This window comes from Equus asinus, chromosome 26 (genome assembly GCF_041296235.1).
Source record: "Equus asinus isolate D_3611 breed Donkey chromosome 26, EquAss-T2T_v2, whole genome shotgun sequence".
In the NCBI taxonomy this organism is placed as follows: domain Eukaryota; kingdom Metazoa; phylum Chordata; class Mammalia; order Perissodactyla; family Equidae; genus Equus; species Equus asinus.
The window spans coordinates 26501597-26511324 of NC_091815.1; positions in this window are offsets into that span (position 1 = coordinate 26501597).

Sequence of the window (9728 nt, forward strand, 5' to 3'; positions counted from 1 at the left end):
GGTTCCTTAGGAAACCCTGCATCAGAGGAATGTGTGGTGAGTGTGCAATCCTGCTGCAGCTGTGTAAATAATCAGGCCAAATCCAGTGAGAGCAGCCTTATTTTAGGATCAAGAACAGTCTTCCTCAGAGATGATCTTTGTTCAAAAGGAGAAGTGACTATTGGAGAAATGTATTTCCACGGAAAAGTCCAGCAAGCACAACCTTCTGATGATTAGATCCTGCCCTGTTCATTGTCTCTCTGCTGTTTTGCACCTCTGTATAAATTGCAGGGAACTGATGGAGATGCAGACTGAGTCTTGGCTGATAGAGATGGAATTGTGTTTCCCTCCCTCTGTGCAGAAAGCAGTTTTGTCATGATCTAGAGAGCTGATGTTCCCTCAGACCCACTAAACTTTAGACCTTCTTGATGGTAGGCCCTTGGCCTCCATTTTCTTAGAGCATTTCCCTTAGAAATGTAATTGAAATCTGTAGTTGCAGATTCTTTCTCTGCCCTTTTGAAATGTACATAAATCTCCTTAAAATTTTCCTGCCAGTTTTAGGATCCAGGGAATGTCTTTCTCAAGGGTCTGTGCCTATCTCTTTGAAATGTAATCCTCCTGGAAGACCTTTCCCCAACCTCTCAGTCTTTGAGCAGGGGCAGGCAACTAACCTGGGTGCGTCCCTTTACAACCAGGGTGTAAAACTACCTCTTGTCAGAATTTTAGGAGAAGGTTTACTTTTATTTTGAGTGAGGCTGATTAGCAAACACAAGTGGCCTACAATTCCCTATGCCCACTCTTGAAATCTCTCCAGCCTTTTGTTTTAGGGGTTGAGTTCAGTCTCTCCTCTATTGCACTGGTCTTGAATAAAGTCTTTCTGCCTCTTTAACTTTGGTGCAATTTTTATTTTGACCTTACCTGCCTGTAATTAGCTGATCTTGTCATCTTGCACACACTGTCAATCCTCACCATATTTTCAAATCCTCTTATTTCTTTTCTTACCTGGCTATTATCCTCCAAACGAACATTTCAGTTTTCCTCCTGCCCTTCTGACTTGGCCTCCACAGCAGGAGATGACCTGCCAGCTCAGATCTTTCTGGGGTCTCTAGTTGCCGCCTACTGAGTCTTTGTCCCCAGGATCTGAGAAGCTCTGTGAGCTAAAATCCAAGGACTTGAGAGAGACATGGAGGTTACCCCAATGCAGCAGCCCTGAACCCGACAGTGTCCTCATTTCACACACATTTTCACCTCACCTTCAAGGGACAGGATCATACAGATTTTTAAATATATTTTTTCATAAAATCCGACAACTGTGGTGGACAAGCAGGTCCTTGCTATGTCAGCCACCCCCACGTCCACACAGGACCACTCTGTCCAATTTACACCCCAGCCTTGGGCTCAGGTCAGACATCTTTGTCTTCATTTCTTTTTTTGTCAATTATTTTTACAAACTCCATGTGCCTATTCTAAGGAGAGTCCACAAACAGAACCTGGGAAATGGTAAATAGAATCTGTACTCTGGTCCTGTATCCTTTCCTTCTCCTTTTGGCCTCTGGGGTATTTGGCTGAATCCTTGGGGACCCAGCAGTGAGATGGAGAGTAGGTAAGCAGAGGTGGGCATTGAGGGGTAGCGGGGAGGGGTGAGATCTGCATAGAGTTTGATGAGAAATAGTAAAGCCTGGGTGGGGCTTAGGGGTGTTGGGTACGAATTAGGATTAAAAGGATCTAGTGGGGCCATGCAGAAGGGCTCTTTTTGGGGAGCTCCAGGATGGGGTAAGAATTCTGAGTGGAGGACAGACCTACATGTTGAGGGAGGAGCAACTGAAGCTAGTGCAGTGAAGTTGGGGGTGCCATCCTTCTAGACATTGATCTTCATGAGCAATGAGACATAGAGTTAGAGGAAGAGGGTAAGATTCTTGAGGACTTTGATTTGTGCCCTGACACTGGGAACAAGAAGGAGTTCCACATGTACAGGCTGAAGGGGATACAGGACAGGGGACAAGCGGGAGAGGGAGGTGAGCATCCAATGGAGTCTAGGAGTTTGGAGAATGATGAAGTTATGGATGACAGTGGACATCATGAATGCGAAAGAGTTGAGCTGAGGGCATTTGGGAAATCAAGTCAGGAAGTGAGTTTGGGCATGGGGTAGTCAGACTAGAAAAAGGATCTGGGATGAAGCCTGGTGGAAGGCAAGGCAGGAGTGGCAGTGAGGACCAAATTGAGGGCCAGACTTTTCTAGTCTACAGTTCTGATCAGTTGAGACATGTGCAGGTTGCTCTCAAAGCCTGGGAGCACTGTGGAAAAGCCAGATCTCACTTTTGTCCCCTGAGACCTACTTCAGCTGAGTCAACAAGTGAGCCATGTCCCCAGGGGATTTGTGTGTGAGTGAGTGAGCCTGAAAAGGAGCCTGGGGACAGGCAAGGGAGGGCAGATGTGAGAGTAGAGATGGGGGGCAGAATGAAGTTGGAGTGTGTGGAGCCTTTCCTTCTTTGTTGCCTAGTCAGAGTGAACTTCCTATGAGTCCACAGGTGAGAGCTGTGTGACAGGTGTCAGTGAGGAGTGGTAGGTGCCATGATGGTAAGGGCACCTGTCCTTCTCTAATCCAGGACATACCACTTCCATTTGTGGTGCATCTGCTCTCTCGACCTGACCTTATGTTGGTGGGTGTGATAGAACCCAGGTCATGATGAGGAGTTCCGGCAGCCTGGTCACATTACATCCCATATTCAGACAGTGTAACTCCCCTGAGATCTAGGAGGAGGTCAGGAGCTGTTTTTCTATTGCTACAGAAGGCATGGCTTTGCTCAGAACCCTAGGAGTCTGTATGGAATTTCTTATTAGGTCCTGCCAGGGGCTCCACAAAGCAGTTTTCATTCTTTTAACATGGGTTGGATGCAGGTACATGTGCAGGAACTTGCCCTTTCCTCTGGAGGCGTGCCCAACATGCCCCAGAGTATTGGAGCCTTAAAAGATTCATAGTTGTATCAGATCATTGAATGATCACAGGTGTGGATGGCCCTACAGCCCACGGAACTCTCACATTTTGCTTAAATTGTTGATTACTAGAGTTGACCCTGTCTCTGATGTCATTGTCAACACTGATATAATTGTCTTTGGTCATCAATATCAGCAGGCGTCCGCTTCTACCCTTTGGAGCATTATCTGTCTTAATAAGGCATTCAGTTAATTTGCCATTTCTTGTTCATCATTAGAAGGAAAGCTTCTAGTTCTCACCATTAAGTATGATATCAGTTGAAGGTCTGAAGGCTTTTTATGACTTCAGTTGACATGGAATTTACTTGGAGGATGAACACATCCATTTGCTTTGCTTGGCAGCCTTGGCATTGTGGGCTCACAATGTGTACCACCATTTAGAAGACCTTGTACTAGGTTTAATGCTCTGCTTTTGCCATCTTGAAATTCTTCATGGTTTTTGAACAAGGAGCCCTGAGTTTCACTTTGCACTGAGTCCTGCAATTTATGTAGCTGGTTCTGCCCCTGGGAGTGACCATGAGTGCATGAGCTCCCTTGGGGAAAAAAAGTTTGACCCATTGGGAGGTGCACTTTGAAATTTGGCCACCAGAGGGTGGCACCCCCACGGGGTAACCTGGAGGGCTGTGAAGACAGACGTAGAGGAGTTTGGCTTTTTCTACTCTATTTGTGTCATTATGTGTCTCTAACTGCCCCCTGCCACCTCCCACCTCTGTAGCTCATGAAGGAAATGTTTTCCAGGCCTGATGTACTTCAGAGATTCAAATTTTGGTCTCCACATCCAAGGGGGAAAAGAAGAAATCACAGCTAGTTGTCTCAAATGTGAATAGTATTAAATAGACATCATAACATCCACACTGAACGTTGGTCTTAGGAAAAAATAGGAGAGGTAGTGATGTGTTGTGATGATGAGGAAGAAAGGAGCTGACCTTAGATAATGCCCGAAAGTGAAAATCAGTAAGTAGCCTCAGAGCATGTTATTCAGAGATGCCTTTGGTTCCATCCAGAGGAGCTGCTGCTGTTTGCGGTAGATCTCCTCAGTGTGGCCCAGGCAGGAAAAGCCAGGACCTTCCTGTGGTCACTGTGAACAGAACACACAGAGACAGTGGGCTTATCGCGGCCAAGTCCAGTGTTGGCATAAATCCAAGAAAGAGAACATCCAACAGGAGGGAGCCAGGACTAGTTTTGCTCACAGTGTGAATATCAGGAACTGAATAGTAATTTCATTGTTCTGGCTGCAATGCCCTACATGAAAAGTTTAAATCTTGGGGTTGTAGGTCATTCACATCAAACAGTATGCTTTTCTGGGAAATCTTTGTACACCTGATTAAGATCCTTCCTAGAAGCCGAAACGACTTAGGTCTTTGTCCACATAACATACGATGAGGACTGACATATTTTCTCTGTTTGTTTTTTTGACATCAGGAGTATAGAATTGAAAAATTATAATCCTTGGCTCGTGACACAGTATCATCACCAGTCCATACATGACCTGCCTTCCTTTTTAAAAGAGGTATTATTTATTCAACTTAATTTTACTTTTTATTTACATTGCTGAAACCAGGCTCTGGTTACAGCTTCGTGAAGACCTCCAAAGGCAGGACTGGAGGTTCATCTCACTAAGGAAGCTCTCTCTACTTCCCGGATGAAAAACCTGGGAAATCAACACCTATGCTGGTGCTACAGCACCTCTGCACCCTCTTGGTAGAGACAAGCTAGGGACCCACTGGCTCCATGGCCCTGAGTGCTGGGATAAGCTCCACCTGCATCTCACAAGAACCGCTTCCCTCCTCCAAACATGAAACTGCTGTCAGAAATTCTGGGAACTTCTGTCCTCAGCTTCCAAGCCTTTTGTTTCTTTTTCAAGAGTTTGGATTGGAAGGCAGCTATGCTCACCACTATACCACCAACGCCTCAACAGTTTGGATTGAATGAGTTAAATCAATTCAGGATGTCTATCCTGGATGTCATGGGGCACCTCCAGCATTAAAAGTCCACAACCAAGAACTTTATTCTCCCATCTCCCAACCTGACATTCCCAGAGTCTTCCTCTTCTCAGTCAAGGTCAACTCCACTCTTCCACAGGCTCATGTTGGAAATCTTGGCATTATCTTTGATGCTTCTGTTGCTCTCACACTAATGTCTAATCCACACGCAAAGCCTGCAATCCATCTACAGAATATAATATAGAATCCAAACACTCATGTCCAAACCACCACCACTCCTACATGGAGTTATTGCAATAGTCTCCTAATGAGTCTTACTGCTGCTTCCTTGTCTCCTCTTCCGTTACGTCTGTCTTCATACAGTAAGATCTCTGAATCCTCAGAGATGAATCCTTTTAAAGCCCAGATCATGTCATTCTTTTTCTGCCCAAAGCCCTCCTGTCACTCACATCTCAATCACACCAAATTCCAACATCCTCACCACAGCCCACAGGCCCAGGTTAGCGCTTCTCACAGTGCCGGTCTGCACCAAGACAGAGAGTATTCACTGGAAGGTCAATCAACTCAGTGCTTTGGCTGAGAAATTCTTGCAATGAAGAAAACGTCAGCTGAAATAAACAGGGCACTTAGCGATGTGGCTGGTCTACTTTCTGGCCCAATCTCCTTGGCTCCTTACAGACGACCCATTGAGTAGCACTGTCCTGTACAATCTCATCCCTGCCTACACTCTCATGTCGTCCTCTTCATCCTATCTGTGGTGGTTACAGTGGCTTCCTGACCCTCGAGCATGTCAAGCAAGCTCCTGTTCTAGGGTCTTTGCACTGGCTGTTCTGTCTCGCTGGAATAATCTTCCTCCAGAGACATGCATGACCTGTCCTCCCTTCCTTTGGGTCCCAATCAAATTTCACCTTGTCAAGGGGGATTTCCTGCCCATTCATATAAAATAGAAAGAGCACCCCTACCCAGCCACTTCCTCTCTCCTTCACCCACTTTATTTTCCTTTAGAGGACTTATCACCATCTGAAATGACTGCTTAATTATTTATCTTGATTGCCTCTCCCTGTTCACCAGGACATCAGCTCCCTGAGGCCAGTGACTGCCTGTTAGTTTCATTTTTATGTCCCCTACAACCACGATAAGTCTGGGATGTGTGCTTGGTGTTCAGAAAATGGATTAATTTACCTGTGAATAACTGCACACTGGGAGGTGAAGTGCAGTCACTTCAGTTTCACTGTCTGCAAAATATGAATGATTCCAGCCCTGTAATCATGTAGGAATCACGGAAGGATGGGCCTCATATCTGATATCTGTTATTATGTACCAAAATCCCCCAAACTTAAAATTCTCCATGTCTGAAATGGTGAGGGACCTGAAATCTTTATAAACTCCAATCACGATAAGAGATGGTAAATTTGTGCACAGGACAGACAGAGGAACCAAAATCGTGGGTGAAGTTCTCTGCAGCAGGAACACTGCAGGCCCTGTGGAGGGCCCACCTTCCGGGCTTTTCATGCCTTTCCTCTTGTCATCTCTGTGATGACCCTGAGAGAGTCACACAGTTGTCATGCTGCTTTTACAGAGAGAAAAGAGAGACACTGGTGTTGTCACTTAGCCACATCTGTGTGAAACAATGAGTCTGGCCTCTGTCTAATCTGCATGTGCGCACACACACACACACACACACATACACTACATATATTGGACTCATGGATTGGTGTGTGGGTTCTTTTTTCTGAACACTGTGTCTCTGAGATACACCCAGGTTGCCATGTATGGTCATATTTCTCTCATTGTCATCACTACCAGATTTTTACACTTCTTCAGGAAATGGCACATTTATTACAGGCAGGATCATTGACAGTCTACAGGACATGATCTGGATATTTTGAAAGTAAAAGGTCTTCACACTTTTAAAAGCATATTATACTTTTCAAAGGGCAATATCTTTACTGCTAATAAGGAGTTATGATCATATTCTTTTCTATAAGGGCAAGCTCATTACTCTTAAATACCTTGGTATTTTATTTTTAAAGAGATATGATTCTTCTGTCTGTTAAGGGTCACATAGTCTTATTTTAATAGATATCTTCATTAATTAAAAAGGGCAATATAATTTATCTAAAATAGGTCTTTATATTTTTGATGAAAATATTATTTATATTAAAGATAAGGTCATTATATGTTTAAAGACGATTATGAAACAAAACCATGAACCTTACTTTACAAGTTAATTAGACAGTGTGAGAAGTTCTTACCACATAGGCAAAACTTAGCAAGATGTAACAGCTAACATGTGGGTAACCACACAAGTCAGAACCTAGTTTGTTGCCAGCTTCAGAAGTGTCTCTGGATCCAGTCCTGGCCACAAGCTCCTCCCTTGAACCTAGAAGTGACAGCTCCCTGAATTCATGGTCATTCTCGTTATTCCCTTCACAGTTTTCCCAGCTACACCTGAACTGAGAGATTGGGATTAGAGTTTCTCTTCTGGAACTTCCATTAACACACAGCATACTCCAACTGTCAGCTTATCTTGAATCTTTTTCTCCCTTTAAGGTTGTAAGTTTCAAGTCTATTGCAGTAAGGAGGGGTCATTCCTTTTTCCCCCCTAACTTTATTTTTTATTGTGGTAAAATACACCTATATAAAATTTATCCTTTTAGCCATTTTTCAGTGCACAATTCTTTGGCATTAAGTATATTTGCAATGTTGTGGGACAATAAACACTATCTATTTCCAGATGTGATTTTGTCTTTTAAACATTTCAGGATGATCTTGGTGCGTAGATACTTTGCTCAACTTGTAAGCAGTGATCAAATCACAATCATTGCCATTTGTTTGCAACACATCATCTTTTAAAAAAAGGATATTGTTTTTAAATATTTCATGACCAACTGGTTATACAGAACTGGAGCCATCTTGCCCACTACGTGTATAGGCAGCCTCTTGATTAGGAGTTAGACATCTGGTTTAAGAACAGCATTGACTATTTTTTTTAGCCATATCATTAGTCTGTCAAAGAAGTCCTAATCTCATCCATGAGAAATGCAGCCATGATATCCATATGAAGTTCCATGGCCTTGTCCTTTGTACATGAAATAATTGAATTCTGGGAAAACACACTGAGTCTGTCTTTCTGCTTCAGTTCCAGTTATGACCTTATCCCTTGAGTGTTGGCCTTGAAAGAAGTAAAGAATATGACCTCTGCCCATCTCACACAACAGAGGTGCTGTTGTCCCATGAGCCTGTGCCACAGAGCCCAGCACCATGGGCCATTCAAGGTCATTGCCCTCTAACCACACTGGCAGATATGACACCTAACAGTGCAAATGTCTAGGGGGTGAGAAGCAGCAGGGACCCTCCCACAGTGAGGGCTGAGGCAGCATAAAGAGGTACAAATAGGGACACAGCACTTTATCATGATCAAGTAAACGGATTTTGAAAAGGATGGTTTTTGGCAAAAGCTTTTCTAAATTCTGAACACTTTGAAGTTCTCTTTATACTTCGAAGACTGCATAGTGGCCACCAAAGTATCCAGAGGCTCATCCCTGGAAGCTGTGATTGCCCCTTTATACAGCACAAGGGACTTTGCAGATGTGATGAAGTTAAGGATCTTGAGTGGGGGAGAATATTTTCGATCATCCTAAATGGAACCCCAGGGTCCTTCTAAGTGATGGGCAGAAGGCCAGAGTGAGAAGAGATGTCAGGATGGAAAGAGATGGAAGAAAGGCTTGTGATGCTGCCATCATGCAAGGAATGAGGACAGTCTCCAGAAGCTGGAAGTCAAGGAAAGGATTCTCCCCTGGAGCCTCCAGAGAGAATAACAACCCGCAGACAGCTTGATGTCGGCCCAGTGAACCCAGTGCACTTATGAGAAACTAACGCAAACACCAATAACAACATCAGAAAGTACACATTCCTACATGTTTCTGCATGGAGAAAGAGACTGTCCTTTCAAAGTTTCTATCTACAGCAGGCACACAACAGTATATTTATTTTTAAGCTATAGGGTCTGAGCAGTCACTTCAGATAAAATAAAATAAAGACTCTGAGGCACAAATAGTGTCAGGGGCAGTTCAAGGATTAGAGGGAAGCTCAGAACCAACCCAGAGGAAGTGGGCCCTCTGATTACCTGTCAGTGCCACTCAGAGCAGGGCTCAAGGCCTGGGGAATGAATGGATTCCAGTGAGTACCCAGGAGGGAAGCCCCTCAGACAAGGGACTGGCTAAGAGGGAGACAGAATCCAGTGGGGACCGAGAGTCTAGGGTGAAGAGGAGTTAGTGGCATTCAGATACAACTAAAGAGGAAGCTGAAGCTGAGTGTTTGACTATGAACTGAGGGGCAGTGACCAGGAGAGGGTTCTGGACTCCAGCCTGGGAGAGGAAGGACGAGAAATGCAAGTCAAAACTATAGTGAGATACACCCTCACTCCTATTAGGATGGTTACTATCAAAAAAAATGGAAAATGGCAACTATTTGCAGGAATGTGGAGAAATAGGAACCTTACATATTTCTGGTAGGAATGTAAAATGGTACAGCTGCTGTGGAAAACAATACAAACATTCCTCAAAAAATTAAGCATAGAAATATGATTTAATCCAGCAATTTCATTTCTGGGTACATATGTGAAAAAGATTTGAAAGCAGGAACTCAAAGAGAGTTTTGTACACCCGTGTTCATAGCAGCAGTATCCACAATAGCTAAAATGTAAAAGCAACCCAAGTGTCCATCAATGGATGAATTGATAAGCCAATGGTGGTAGATCCATTCAATGGAATATTATTCAGCCTTCAAAAGGAAAGTCTTTCTACAATA